This window comes from Canis lupus, chromosome 13 (genome assembly GCF_011100685.1).
Source record: "Canis lupus familiaris isolate Mischka breed German Shepherd chromosome 13, alternate assembly UU_Cfam_GSD_1.0, whole genome shotgun sequence".
Classification (NCBI taxonomy): Eukaryota; Metazoa; Chordata; class Mammalia; order Carnivora; family Canidae; genus Canis; species Canis lupus.
The window spans coordinates 49,823,836-49,839,127 of NC_049234.1; positions in this window are offsets into that span (position 1 = coordinate 49,823,836).

Sequence of the window (15,292 nt, forward strand, 5' to 3'; positions counted from 1 at the left end):
TAGAATTGCAAGTATATTAATTCCAAAATTATTACCTCTGATAAACCATGGTAGGTAGAAAGGTCATCACAATCCATTGTTTGGGGTAACAGTCTAGTGGGTAGTCGTCCAAAGTAGATCTTCCTCTACTTTTTAGGAGGTTGAGGTCAGGGAGAAACAACCTGAAGACAAATCACAGGATGCTTTACATAGTAATTACTTCCCAACCCCAGGTTCCCTTAACAGCTTTTTCTTTTTTTTTTTTCTTTTTTTGGTTTTTTTTAAATTTTTTTATTTATTTATGATAGTCACACAGAGAGAGAGAGAGAGAGAGAGAGGCAGAGACATAGGCAGAGGGAGAAGCAGGCTCCATGCACCGGGAGCCTGATGTCGGATTCGATCCCGGGTTTCCAGGATTGCGCCCTGGGCCAAAGGCAGGTGCCAAACCGCTGCGCCACCCAGGGATCCCCCTTAACAGCTTTTTAAAAAAATGTATTTTATTTATTCATGAAAGACACAGAGAGACAGACATAGGCAGAGGGGGAAGCAGGCTCCTCGCAGGGAGCCCAATGAGGGACTCGATCCCAGGACCCCAGGATCACACCCTGAGCCTAAAACAGATGCTCAACCACTGAGCCACCCAGACGTCCTTCCCTTAATAGCTTTAATATAAATATCCTTTCTCAATAGCAGGCCTGGTGTTAGTACATTTTGACTCATGATTGGAAAAAGATGCATTGAAGGGGAAATAAGTTATACTAAGTGTTGACTGCCAGGCTACTGTCTTAAGGATCTTACTGTAATGGACCTCTGAGAAGAAAATAAGAGTCTGCTTCTTTTGTTAATGGAGAAACATGTTTTTTAAAGTGTTTTTGTTGACAAAAAGAGAAGAAGGTGATGGAGAAACCTCTGGCTTTGCAAAGCATCAAAATAATTGGATTGCATTGTGGTCTGATAACAACAAGTGACCTGTAACCTCCTGAGTCATAAAGAATGGATATTTCATATTGATGAGAGTGATTCTTCGTTTGATGTCTTTTGTAAGACTTTATCAGCAAAAAGCAAAATGAATTTCCAAGCATTTACTTTATTGAGATAGTAGAATCAGTGACAAAGAGCATGAAAGTTTGACCGACCAAGGATATATGGGGAATTTATCTTGAATACATAAATGCTATTGATGTCTGATTTGGTTTGTTATCTTTAATGAATGAAGGAATGGTTACAAGTGTCTTCAGTTCCTTTCTACTTCTTTCCCAGGGGCTTACCCTTGTTAGGATGTTTACATATATCCTGCCTTTACACTTAAACCAGTTGGCCATCTTTTTTTTCTGCCCAGGTCTCAGTGAGGGCTTGATTCATTTGTAGGTAGAGTTGCTGTATAATCCTGTGACCTCCCACCTAGGGTACTCCACAGCACTCATCCTCAGCTCCATAAAGGCGGATTGGTGAAGGTGCTAAGAACAAGGCAGTAGTGTTTGGTAATAAGGGAAAGTTTCAGTGTTAAGAAATTGCCTTTTCAAAGAGCACTGCATCAAGTGTTCTGTGGGCCTTTGAGTTACAGCTGGGTTCACAATGGGCCTCTTTTCCTTACCAGTATAAAATGGGCAAACTATTTTAACTTTACTGAACCTATTCATCTATAAAAGGAGACATGGAATTTCTATCCATAGAGTGGCTTTGAGTGTTAAATGCTTATTAAGCATTTAGCCTACTGCTTGATATATACTTTTACTAGGACCTCTTTCACTACATGACAAACCAAGTAAGTATCCTTAAATACTTGAAGTTCTTCCTCTATTTGGGCATGATTAAGTTGTGTAATTGACTTGCTTGTCTTGGAAAACAGCTTTTAATGTTAAAGAAGTACATGGGCTTTTGTGTCAAACTACATTATAATATCGTAGGAGTCAGAATGCTTTCATGTTCACTACTTTATTAAGCAGCTAACATAGTATCTGGTCCTTAGTAGGGTAAATAGTTGCCCAGGCCAAGAATTGTGTGTGAGGTGTTTCTGTGTTTCTCCTTGATTTCAGCTAATTAATTTACAATGGTAGGTTTACTGTAATTTTTAAATTCTGATAATGCAGAAATCTCTTGTTTCACAGACCGAGGATATTGGGAGTCAACCCAAGTTACAGGAAATAGCAAATCTTGAGAAAGAGACTTTGTTAAATTTTATTTTGAAAAAGATTCAAACTTAGAGAAATTGCAGCAATGGTATCTTGAAATTTTGTGTACCCTCATTTGGATTCACTCATACTTGCTTTCTGTATAATATGTGTGCTTTGTAGAACCACCAGAAATTAAGTAGCGTACCTCTTTATCTCAATATTTCAGTTCTTGCCTCCTAAGGATAAGGGCATTCTTTTGCACAACCAGGCTCTAGTTAAAAATGTAGGACTTTTAAATTGATAAAATGTATTACAATATATGTTCAAATTGTCTCAAATGTCTTAATAGTAACCTTTTAATAGTCCCCCTGTTCCTAACACCCATTGCATTCAATTGTCTCATCTCTTCAGTTTCCTCTAATTTGGAACAATTCCCTAGCTTGTTCTTCACAATAATGAGTTTTAAGAGTTCATCCCAGTGGTTTAAAGAGTGTTCCTTAATTTAGAATATTCTAAATACTGTTTATTCATGCCTCAGTTCAGGTTATACATTTTGGCAGGAATACTAAATATTGGTGTATTACTCCAGATGGCATACATCGTGTCAGTTTATCCCATTATTGGTGTTAACTCATTTGATTAAGGTGTGGTTCACCAGATTTCTCTATTAAGTTATTTTTTCCCTTTGTAATCTGTGGGAAGATATATTGAAACAATCTTTTTAAGAAACCCAATGATTTTAGCATGTAATTATTTTTGCTTGAATACATTATACCTTCTATGTTCTATGTATTCTCATCAGGAAGAGCTTTTCCTTCTGGTAGATCCCAGTTCTTGTTTCATGTATTACCTGGCAGTCATTCACTTCACCCCAATTTTGTTGGGGGTGGGGAGTGCGGAGTGCCCTTTCTTTCTGGCTCCTTTCATAAGAATTGACTTAGTCCTAATACACTGAAGATTCTTACTTATGACCGAATACTTTGAAACTCAGATATATCGAATATCCCTCTGCTTAAGTCATAACAGTGCTATAAAATTATGGAAGCTTGCTGGAATGTCTTTAAGGGATGAACTGCAGGTGGAAATTTACCAGTGGTCAAGATTCTACTACCAGAAGGGGCAATTTTAGAGATCAGTATCCTCATTCTTATATTGATTTTGAAATACCATACCTTTTATTTCTTTGTGTGTGTGCCCTGATTGCTTTGTAAAAATCACAATGTAGGGACCTGTGTCTGGCTCCCTACATGGAGCTTGCTTCTCCTTCTACCTATGTCTCTGCCTCTCTCTGTCTCTTATGAATAAATAAAAAATATTTTAATAAAAATCACAATGCATGTGTAACTAAATTCTCATTAAAAAAGTCTATCTTGACTAGCCCTCTTCTTGTTAACCCTGTTACTCTCATGTTCTTTAGATTTAACTACTTTTAATGGTTTACTGTTAACTCTTTATCTCTGTATCTGTATACATATTGTTTGGTTTCTATGCTTTTGATATAAATAGGATTATTGATATTTTGCAGCTTGCAGAATTTGGGGATTGATGTCAGTAGTTAGGAACTTCCTCATTCTTTGTAGCTATTGCATAATGTTCCAAAGGGTGAATGTGTCATGGTCTAATCACTTTAATGCCTATTTCTCTGATATCTTTATCACCAAAATTGGTTGACAATCTTGGAAGTATTCTCATGAAGTGAGGTTCAGAGGACCCATAATCTCTTATAATCTTAAAAATTATGTTTGTGCTTGTGTTCTTTTTTTTAATAGTTATATTTTTTTAAAGATTTTATTTATTCATGAGAGACAAAGACAGAGAGAGAGAGACAGGCTCCATGCAGGGAGCCCGACGTGGGACTCAATCCTGAGAATCCAGGATCACGCCCTGGGCTGAAAGCAGATGCTCAACCGCTGAGCCAGCCAGGTGTCCCTATGCTTGTGTTCTTAATAGAACTTCTTTCAGGTTTTCTAACAGTAATCAAGTCTTTTTTTTTTTTCAAAGATTTTTAAAAATTTATTCATAGAGAGGCAGAGACAGAAGCAGGCTCCATGCAGGGAGCCCGACGTGGGACTCGATCCCAGGTCTCCAGGATCACGCCCTGGGCTGAAGGCGGTGCTAAACCACTGAGCCACCCAGGCTGCCCAGTAATCAAGTCCTAAACTTTGTGTGTGAAAGCTTTTTTTTTTTTTTAAACACAGAAGATGTATATATTTGGAGTGTTTAATTTAGTGTTGCTTAAAATAGAATGATGAATAACATGTCCAGCATTTAATGTTCAGCATAGATGTGGGTAGGTAATAACACCTCACACTAAGCTACCATTACTGGGGTGAATGAATTACCCATATAATGATATATGAAAGAATTACAGTTTTTAAGCTCCCTATTTGAGCATAAGATACAACTAGCTAGGCCATGTCTATTTGACCCGTGTGGGGAGCCCAACGGGAGTCTTACTGGCATAAAAGAACAAAGATTTTTCTGATGAGATGTTCTGTGCCCTGTGCACAGAAGTATGAAATTCCATTAAAGGAAGCTGTTGGGGATCCCTGGGTGGCGCAGTGGTTTGGCACCTGCCTTTGGCCCAGGGCGTGATCCTGGAGACCCGGGATCGAATCCCACGTCAGGCTCCCAGTGCATGGAGCCTGCTTCTCCCTCTGCCTGTGTCTCTGCCTCTCTCTCTTTCTCTCTGTATGACTATCATAAATAAATAAAAAAAAAAAAAAAGGAAGCTGTTGTTGGAGAGAAATAAAATGGCTAATTTCATGTAAGAGTAGGTAGTATTTACTCGTGATCCATGTAAGACAACTCCTAAGTCTTTGGGAACAAAGGTGGCATGGGCTTGGTGATCCTGCATTAACATCTAGTAGTATAAGTACTTTTTATAAGTATCAAGCACATCCCCTTAACCGAATCCCCTTAACATAACCAAGAAGTAAGTTGTTATTCAAACATTGCAACCTACAGACAAGTAAATTGTGATATTAGAGTAGGAAGTGGCAGGTCTGTGTTACACTGCCTTTTTGATTAAGTGAATATTTTTTTTAATTTTTATTTATTTATAATAGTCACAGAAGAAAGAGAGGCAGAGACATAGGCAGAGGGAGAAGCAGGCTCCATGCACCGGGAGCCCGATGTGGGATTCGATCCCAGGTCTCCAGGATCGCGCCTTGGACCAAAGGCAGGCGCCAAACCGCTGCGCCACCAAGGGATCCCCTGATTAAGTGAATATTATGTGGGAAATGGATGTTACAAAAATAAAAGGAGCAATTAGTGATCAAAGGGATATCAGCCTAATCTGAATGTTCTCAATTTACAGTGCCCTATTAACATGATAAAAAGGGCGCTCTTTAAATAGGCATCCCTCTATCAATTTCTAGTCAGTTTATATTTAGTAAAGATCACATCAGAAGCTTACCATCAGTAGATTAATTTCACCTTTTTTTTTTTTTTAATTTATTTATGATAGTCACAGAGAGAGAGAGAGGCAGAGACATAGGCAGAGGGAGAAGCAGGCTCCATGCACCGGGAGCCCGACGTGGGATTCGATCCCGGGTCTCCAGGATCACGCCCTGGGCCAAAGGCAGGCGCTAAACCGCTGCGCCACCCAAGGATCCCTAATATCACCTTTTTAAAACAAAAGTAGGATAAAAGAATTGTGCCCTAATCCTACTTAAGCCTAGTTCTGAGATGGTTTATGTTAATTTTTTTAAGCTGGCATTTTTAGATACTACTATAATGTGTTAGCTATATATTTAAAATTTTATTTAGAGAGTGAGCATGAGCTGGGAAAGAAGCAGAAGGGGAGGGGGAAAGAATTTTTAGGAGACTCGCATGCTGAGTGCAGTCTGACACAAGGCTTGACCCCACAACCTCGAGATCATGACCTGAGCCAAACTCAAAAGCCAGATACTTAACCCACTGAGCTACCCATGTACCCTTGTGGGGTAGCTATTTGAAAGCATAAGAATATGTCATAATTTAAAGTTGAGAGCTGGATTTTTTTTTCTTTTTTAAAGATTCTGTTAGAGCGAGAGAGATTACAGAGGGAGAGGGAAAGGGAGAAGCAGACTCACCACTGAGCGGAGAGGCCCATGCAGGGTTCAGTTCCAGGACCTCAAGATTATGACCTGATTGAGTCATGAAGGCAGACACCTAACTGAGCCACCCAGTCACCCTGAGAGCTGTATTTATTTGAAAATGCCCTTGGTTCTTGGGCCCTGTGAGCCTGCTGTATTACAGGCCTTGACATTTGTCCCATCTGACCCATTGATTAGAATATCACAAGTTGTAGATAACTTGGCTGTGCGTGGGTGTCTCCCAGTCTCCCAGAATTGATTGGGAGTAGTGGAGACATAACAGTAATAGGCTGTCCATTCTACACAGCAGGAAGGAGGAAGAGCAGCAGAGTCCCTGACCAAGGTTTCTACCTATAGTCTTGAGGTCCTCTGGACACCAGGTGTTTTCAGTTAAAAACAACAACAACAACAATGTAAGCTTCTCTCTGTGCTGTCTTCCCATGTTTTATTTATTGTTGACCAGTCAGCAGTTATAACCCTGATAGTAGTAATAGTAGCAGGCATTTCTCTCTCCATCTTGTGCCTTTTTGGTGGTCTTCAGCATGAGCATGCACGTACAGGAATGCACACATTAACGCTGGCTGGAGTTCTGATCAGCAGATGGCTTGCCAGGAAGCAGGCCCAGGTCAGTCTACCCCATGCAGGTGAAGGTGGATGGTCCAGATTTATTTCAGGGCCTCAGTTTCAGGTCAGTGGGTTCCAGAGGTAAGGACCCTTGAGACTCTTTGGGCTACTCACATACATGGGAAATGTGCTTTCCAATAGGGCCTGAAAAATGGTAGATGATAATCCTGAGACCTTTGCAGATCTCTGGATCCCCAGTCTTGCTAGAACATTGATCACTTTGAGTAAATATCAATAAAGTGTCCTTTTCAAGCTTTGGGCAGTTCTTTTTTTTTTTTTTTTTTTTGACAATTATGTTAAATGTTTAATAACCTCTTGGTATCGATATAAAGACTTTGGTACATTCACTTAATGATATACTTTTTTTTCTTTTCTTTATTTTTAATTATTTATGTATAAATAATGTACATTGTCATATTAGTTTCATGTGTCCAATATTGTGATTCAACAATTCTATACATTATTTAGCACACATCATGATAAACTGTACTCTTAATTCCCTTCACTTTTTTTTTTAATTTATTTTTTATTGGTGTTCAATTTACTAACATACAGAATAACCCCCAGTGCCCGTCACCCATTCACTCCCACCCCCCGCCCTCCTCCCCTTCTACCACCCCTAGTTCATTTCCCAGAGTTAGCAGTCTTTACGTTCTGTCTCCCTTTCTGATATTTCCCACACATTTCTTCTCTCTTCCCTTATATTCCCTTTCACTATTATTTATATTCCCCAAATGAATGAGAACATATAATGTTTGTCCTTCTCCGACTGACACTTCACTCAGCTGGGCAGTTCTGTAAATATACAATACAGCTTTAAAAGTCTTCAGTGTGGGATGCTTGGGGGGCTCAGTGGTTTAGCACTTGCCTTCAGCCTAGGGCATGATCCTGGAGACCCGGAATCAATACCCACATCGGGCTCCCTGCATGGAGCCTGCTTCTCCCTCTGTCTGTCTCTGCCTCTCTGTGTGTGTCTCTCATGAATAAATAAAATCTTTTTTTTTTTTATTTTATTTTTTTTTTTAATAAATAAAATCTTAAAAAAAAAAAAAGTCTTCAATGTTACAACTTTTTGCCTATTTTTCCACTTTCATTTTTTTAAAATTTTTATTTATTTATGATAGTCACAGAGAGAGAGAGAGGCAGAGACATAGGCAGAGGAAGAAGCAGGCTCCATGCAGGGAGCCCGATGTGGGACTCCATCCCGGGTCTCCAGGATCAGGCCCTGGGCCAAAGGCAGGTGCTAAACCGCTGCGCCACCCAGGGATCCCATCTTTCATAATTTTGACATCAACTGGTGGGGAAAGTTCACATGGTTTCTTTTTTTTTTTTTATTTTTTTTTTTAAATTTTTTTTTAAATTTTTATTTATTTATGATAGTCACAGAGAGAGAGAATGAGAGACAGAGACACAGGCAGAGGGAGAAGCAGGCTCCATGCACCGGGAGCCCGACGTGGGATTCGATCCCGGGTCTCCAGGATCGCGCCCTGGGCCAAGGGCAGGCGCCAAACCGCTGCGCCACCCAGGGATCCCGTTCACATGGTTTCTTTTGAGATGTTAACCATTTTTAGCCTGTGCTATTTGTTGAGTATAATCCCATTGTACTTCCACCACCCCCAAGGCTAAGGTATGTAGTAGTGCGGTTATTTTCCCTTTGGAAAATATTGGTTATTTAAAAGTTGAAGTGTCTTTTTTTTTTCTTTTGCACATCTCCTTAGAGTTTTCAGGTTGAGAGGTTTTACTGGTTGGGGGACTGAAGCCAGGGAGCTAGAAATGCCCAAATTTTGCCCTGGCAGTAGCACTGCCATTTGGGTTCCTTTGTTGTTGGAGGGGGGCGGGCAGGGTGGAGCTCTAGTGGGATAGAAAATAAGCTAATCTGTTATCAAATTTCTAGATACCCCAGTGTACAGTTCTAAACATTGATTTGAAGACTGGAGCAAGTGGGACTGCCTATAGGATTCCTTCTGCTTCCCATCCCCCACTCCGTCTAAGCCAGGACCCAGTGTCCATCCACAGGACTAAAAGGGGAGGGGATTGCAGAGATCAAGAAGTGCTGGTAGAAAAAAGTGCTAGTAGGTGGTCAGGGTTAAAAGAGGGGTTCCAACCCCATGTCACTCCATCCTTCACCCTGGTTGTAGAGCCAGGAAAAGAAGAGTTTCTAGGGTCTGAGGATCCTCAGCTTGGATTCTGCCTCAAATCTCTTTATTCCTTCTTGAAGAGCAGTAGGATACTGTTTTGAGCGTCCTTAAATTCTGTGTTCTCATTACCTTACCCCCCCAGAGAGATTTCTGTAGATAGCTCACTTCCTGAGATAGTTTTCTGCTACTGTAAGTACTTCATGGGGGTGGAGGTAGGCTGTATTTGAATCTGAATGGATTGTTTTTTCTTTTTAAAAAGATTTTACTTATTTATTCCTGAGAGACACAGAGAGAGGCAGAGACACAGGCAGAGGGAGAAGCAGGCTCCCTGCAGGGAGCCTGATCCCAGCTTGATCCCAGAACCCCGGGACATGTCCCGAGACAAAGGCAGACGCTCAACAAAGGCAGACGCTCAACGCTCAACCACCAACCACCGAGCCACCCAGCCATCCCTGAATGGATTTTTTTTCATTTTAAGTTATGAAAGTTATACATGCATGGGTAAAAACAATGTTCCTAAAAGATTTATGATGGCATCAACATTCCATAGCCTTTTCCTCTCTCCTCTCCTAAGTTGCATCACTGCTATATGTACCTCACTCCTGAGATAAATTTAAACTAGCATCAAATTTCTTATTTTGCAGATTTACAGTGGATTCTCTTCATAAGGTTGTTAAAACGGATAGCATGTTACATTGCATTTTCCTCAAGGTGGTCAACATGCCAGATATTTGGTGGATAAAATCTGGTGCACAGATTCTTTGTAGCCTTTCCAGTCAGCTTGAGTCCCTGTCTGTGCTGCTGCCATCATGGCTTTCTCTGACCAGCAAAATGCAGCAGTGACATGTGTAGCTTCTGAGCTTCAGCCCCTGGAGGCCTTGCCCCTTGGTCTCATGCTCTTTCTAAACACTGTTCCCTTGTGAACAAGCTTGAGGGTGAGACCTTGGGTAGAAGGAGTGACCGCTGGAAAAAGGCCTGGGTTTCCCAGTTATTAATGACCATCCCAGATGGAGCTCCTGATACAGAGTGAGCTCTGCAAGTGTATGTCTCTATAGAGCAGAAGAGCCACTTAGCTGAGCCTAGATTAAACTGCCAAACTAAGGAATGGGAGCAAATAAATGCTTGTGTAAAGTCACTTAGTTTGAGTTTGTCACTTAGTTTGTTACCCAGCAATAGACAAGGATACAAATCTAATAATGCCCCGAATCTAGTTAATGAAAAAGCATTTCCTTTTTTTAAATATTTGAGAGAGTGTGCTCATGCACGTGCACACACACAGAAACAGGGCAGAGGGAGAAGCAGGCTCCCTGCTTGGCAGGGAGCCTGAGGCTCAATCCCAGGAAGGTCACAACCTGAGCCAAAGGTAGATGCCCAACCAACTAAGCCACCCAACAGGCGCCCCAATAAAAAAGCATTTCCAATTAACAAATGAGCAACTTCCTAGAAGTGACTTAGCTTATGCCTAATGGGGGAATTAGTGGGTAAATGGGACCATTAGGCATAGTTTTCCTTTGTTGAACAGTCTCATCCAAGTTTCCATGCTGAAAATTTTCACATTTCTCAGAATTAGCTTTACACGATCACTTTATTTGTCCAGTGAAAAAGACATTTTCTTTAGCTAGTGTTTCACCAAAATATATCTTTTATCTGGCATTTTAGAGAAAAGTAGTTTCTATTTTTCCTTCCTATTGAGTAATTTAACCATGGAGTTTAAAGGAAAAAACAAACAAACAAAAAAAACACCAAAAACCTCCACAACTTTTTAAGCCTGATGTTAAATGTTGAGAAAAACTGGAGATAATAGAAAGTTTTTAGTTCGGCAACCAGGATTCCCTTTTAGTAAAACATGTAAAAATGAACAGGAAGAGGATGAGTGCCATACAAATAGAAAAGGCAATTCCATTTAAACAAGTTCAAGACCAAATCAGTTTGGCACTTGAGGCTATTTGGCTTTGTGAATAGAGTTCTTCTGGTCTAATACAGTTCTATGTCACTAGTAGAGTCAGAACTAAACATCAATTTCTTTTCTGTGATAGTTTAGTGGTATAATTCTTTGGATGTTTGCATTCCAGATTTCCTGTGTATTTAATTTACTATTTTCTTAATCAGAACTGTGGGTCAGGATCTCCACTCATGCTGTGATCTGTCCGTGGTACTTGGCAAAGCTCACTAGCAATGTGAAAAGATTCCCAGCCAGCCATGAAAGCACAGTTGATTTAAAGCTATCTGAGATGGTAAGAGAGCAAGGAAATCACACTGGGACACTTGACGTTGGTTCAGCACTGCTGAAGTAAGACAGCAAGAGTATAGCACATCACACACACACACACACACACACACACACACACACACACACACATGCCCTAACCCTGAGAAATACCTTTGTCACAGTAGAATTGTTTATAGTGGCATTCAAGAAAGCTAGAAAGAATTATGTGGCATTTAGAGTTTCCATGGAAATTGTGTCATTTCCTTTGGAGGTCTTCAAAGTGGCCTTTCTGAGATAACATGTTTCCCCCCTGAGATTGAAAAGTTCCCTCTTTTAGACTTGTGATGGGTTCCCATATACAGAGGAAGTATTGTGTAGGGGTTAGAAACCTGGGTGCTGTCGAATGGGACTGTTGTGTATTGTGATTATGGAGGTCATTACACAAACATACATATATTGAAATCCATGGAACCGTATGATGAAAGGGACTAAAGTTAGTTTTACTGTACAATTAAACCCACAGGGGTGCTGAACCTAGAGTGCTTGGGTTTTGTGTCAATCACAGCTCCATTGTTCATTGATTGTGTGACTCTGGGCAAGTTACTTGTGCTTTAGTTTTCCCATCTGTAAATGCAGGTAATAGTAATATCTCCTTCATGGTGTTTACTGTAGAGATTCAGCTAATATATATACAACACTTAAAACTGTGTGTGGCTCATTGCATGTGCTTTATAAGAGATAGCTATTATTATTATAATGTAATATATGATCCTAGCAACCATTAGCAGTCTGAAATACAACTACCATGAGGTGGTGCCCTTATGCAGGAAAGAAAGAAACCCTAGGAGAATGCAAATGCTTCTAAGCAAATTGTTTTATTTTGTTTTGAAGAGGGAGCATGGGTGTGTGTGCATGGACACACGGTGGGAGGGCAGGGACAGAGAGAATCTTAAGCCCATTGTGGTGCTCCATCTCACAATCCTGAGATCATGACCTGAACTGATCTCATGACTCTGAGATCATGACCTGAGCCGAAATCAAGAGTCATATGCTTAACTGAGCCATGCTGGCGCCCCTCTACTATGCAAATTTAAGTCTGCTCTGTTGCTATTTTCCAGGGAATGGAAAGCCCAACCAAACAAGAAAATCCCCTCATTCTCCTAATTCATTCAATTATGGATTGAATGCCTGCTATTTTCACAGACTTACTGAAAAGTTAGAAAGGACCTTGGCATTCTTCCCTTCTAAAATCACCTGATGATGTGTTCTCTAGCACATGTGTGTCTTGTCTTGTTTGTTTGTTTGTTTTGGTGTGTCCTGTGTTTTTTCAGATTTGCCACAGCTACTGGCTAGAGGTACTGATAACGTCTGCCATTAAGCATCATATCTATTGCATCTACCAATGAGAACATTAAGACCAGAGAAATTCTTCTACTAGGTTGATTACCTACAAGGTAAATTCTGTGAATTATCCGGGAGAGAAAAGGAAGCTTTTGAAACACAAGAACCTGGCGGGTCCAAGCCACAGGTATCTTCAGGATGCTCTAGATAGACTTAGTAATATTCAGATCATGAAACTCTTGTAGTAAATGAGAGAATAACAATGCTCTTTGACATGAAGGGAAAAAGTGAGGCATCATTCCTATATGGTGTTAAAATATTAACCTTGAACCGTTCCCCTCTCACTACTGGACATTAGGGGGTGCAGACAACATGACACAGTGACTTTCAGAGCAGGCAAAGGTGCTATCTATTCGATTCACATGAGTGTGAGGTCTTGTTTTTAATGTTTAAGCATTACTCTTTGACAGTTGAGAAAACAATCCCCCTGGGAGGAGGAAAGCAGCCAAGAGAAAATGGAACAGTCTGAGAAAGAATGGAAATGATTCTATTGCTCCGCAAGACAGAGCCAAGTGGGAGGGGAGCCAGGATAAATGATCAGAGGCTGTCTACGAAACAGCTCGCCTCAGCTTGAGCGCTGGGTGCCTACTCAGTGAAGCAATAACAACTCTGCCACGGCTGGCACAGCTGGAGCTCCACGTTAGTCATCTGCAGGGAACTGGCCTTCATCTCCATTTTGTAGGAAGTGTCTGATCAAGAAACACAAGCATCCAAGATTGCATCTGTGCTGCACTTCTCCCTGGTTGTCATGGGAAGTGAGTGTTGCAAGCAACATAAACAAATTTAGACTCTGGGGAACTACGTGGTAAAGTTCTAATCGCCATTTATGGTGATTAAAAATACAAGATGTGTTAAACTTTGTTTCAGTAACTTTGAAGAAAATGCTGCTGTTTCGAGGGGGAAAGGAGAGAGAAAGTATAACAACAACAACAACAACAACAAACCTTTGAGTTTAATGTTAAATAGAAGTCAAGAACCTTTGATGACACATATTTTACTTGTTTTAGACATGAGTACAAAAGAGGTGACATGCAGACCACCACAAAGCTGAACTTGTAAATGATCTAGTATAAACTTGCTTAATTGTTTTCTGGCCACTCAAAACAGTCTGTTCTTTTCTTTTCTTTTTTTTTTTTTTTAAAGATTTTATTTATTTATTTATTCATAGAGAAAATGAGAGAGAGAGAGAGAGAGAGAGAGGCAGAGACATAGAGGCAGAGGGAGAAGCAGGCTCCATGCAGGGAGCCCGATGTGGGACTCGATCCTGGGACTCCAGGATCACACCCCGGGCTGCAGGCAGTGCCAAACTGCTGCGCCACTGGGGTTGCCCCAGTCTCTGTTCTGTGGAAAAGTGAGCGGGTTGTCCTGACACTTGGCCATTAATTTTACTTATTCCTGCATGCTGCCATAGTGTAAATGATTACTGATTCAAGGGAGGTCTTCATACTTAGATTACTGGATTAAGAAGTATCAGTAAAGGGGTGCCTGGGTGGCTCAGTTGGTTAAGTGTCTGCCTTCGGCTCAGGTCATGATCTCAGGATCATGGGATCAAGCCCTGCATCAGGCTCCCTTACTCAGTGGGGAGCCTGCTTCTCTCTGCCTCTACTGTTGCTCATGCTCTAAATCTCTCAAATAAAATCTCAAATAAATAAAATCTCTAAAGAAAAATAAAAACTATCAATAAACTAAATAAAGCTCAGAAACCAATACAGTAACAACTTAAAGTAAAATCTACCGTGGAATTGAATATACCAGTAGTGATCCTGGGCTGCATTTTTCTTTTTAATGATTTTTTATTTTATTTATTTATTCATGAGAGACACAGAAAGAGAGAGAGGCAGAGAGAGAAGCTTAGGCTCCATGCAGGGTTGCGGGACTCCATCCCGGGTCTCCAGGATCACGCCCTGGGCCGAAGGTGGCGCCAAACCGCTGAGCCACCCGGGGTTGCCCTGGGCTGTATTATGTTGACAGCGTATGGAGTAAACATAGATCCTAGCTGAAGGCCTCAACTGTCTGGGCATGGGGCATCTTTTTTGTCTGTGGTATAGGAAACACTCTTTCTTGGCTTTCCTGCCTGTTTTTCCTGAGAATTATACAAGGACCAAGAGAAATTCAACATCTTTCCCTCCTTTTGTAGGTGAGAAAATGAAGACTTGAAGACATTAACTAATATAACCAGGGAAACTAAATTTGCCTAGTAAACTGTACTGTTTGAAACTTCTAGCAAGATACCCTGAAACACCTGTTTCAGTCAAGCTTTATAAAACAAAACCATTGAATTTCAGAGGTAAAAATCTGAGAGTATAAATTATGAACACTTAAAAACTGGATCTTTATTAGTCAAGAGGTCTAAAAGAGACATTAAGGAGGAATGCTTTGCTTTCTAAAATAATTCAGAAGTTATTAGAGTGATAGCATTAGTTCTTAGGTTCTATATTTCTTTTAATTTTTAAGATTTTTTATTTATTCATGAGACATAGGCAGAGGAAGAAGCAGGCTCCTCCCAGGGAGCCTGATGTGGATTCGATCCCAGGACCCCAGGATCACATCCTGAGCCAAAGGCAGACACTCAACCACTGAGCCACCCTGGCATTCCTCTATATTTCTATGTAAATGCCAGGTTTTGACTTGTAAAATTAATGGCGTTTTATTTTCTCCAAAATAAAAACTGGAAATTAAATTTCTCAACTTGGGAAGCTACTGCCCTCTAGAGGAAAATATATAAAATATATAAATATAAGAAGTACT